The sequence below is a fragment of the Trichechus manatus genome, unplaced genomic scaffold, assembly GCF_000243295.1.
Source record: "Trichechus manatus latirostris isolate Lorelei unplaced genomic scaffold, TriManLat1.0 scaffold00011, whole genome shotgun sequence".
In the NCBI taxonomy this organism is placed as follows: domain Eukaryota; kingdom Metazoa; phylum Chordata; class Mammalia; order Sirenia; family Trichechidae; genus Trichechus; species Trichechus manatus.
The window spans coordinates 11,899,194-11,899,854 of record NW_004443947.1 but is presented as its reverse complement, the minus strand read 5'-3'; the positions used below and the strand labels follow the sequence as shown (position 1 = coordinate 11,899,854).

The window sequence follows — 661 nt, the reverse complement described above, 5'->3', positions numbered from 1 at the left end:
CAAAAATATGAATGCTTCACAAATTTTCGTGTCATCCTTGTGCAGGGGCCATGCTAATCCTCTGTATTGTTCCAATTTTTCATAAATGTGCTGCTGAAGCAAGCACTGCCAAATAACTTTAGATGTAGAAACATTAACCATGTTTGCTCAATATACAATGAACCAATTGGGGAAACAACATATTAATAGAAACAAACACAACTTGCCTTCAAGATTTACATAGTTCTGTGCACAGAATCTAATACAATTTCCTCCTTATTTTGAATGAAACACCTAAAAAATAAAATTCTTAAGATGGCAGACAGGAGTTCTGGCAAAATGGCGCTCTAGGCAGAAGCACCACGCTGTCCCTCCACAGCAAAGATCCGAAAAACTAAGCCGAACAGAGAATACAACAATCCTGAAACCCTAAAACATCAAATGAAGAGATAAAGAACTCAGCCAACCACCAAATGGACTGAGAAAACTGACTGACAACGGAGAGTGAGGAGAGATTCATGCAGAGGTCCCCTACCAGCTAACACAGCGCGAATCCACCATCTTGGACTCCTATCGGAGATCAGCAAACAGGGGTACTAGAAAGCAGCCTCACGGAGCATCCAGCGGGAGACATAACAACCGGTAGTTTGCGGTGTGCGCTTTCCCACCCCCCACCCCTCTT

The 661-nt window shown here is 43.0% G+C and overlaps 1 non-coding gene across 1 annotated transcript; it reads right to left on the bottom strand.

Annotated features, from left to right (window-relative positions):
- On the bottom strand, nt 1-106 carry LOC111819559 (U6 spliceosomal RNA). Its single transcript, XR_002823160.1, has one exon. It is a non-coding gene; the product is annotated as a U6 spliceosomal RNA (small nuclear RNA).
- Nucleotides 107-661: the final 555 nt, after the last annotated feature.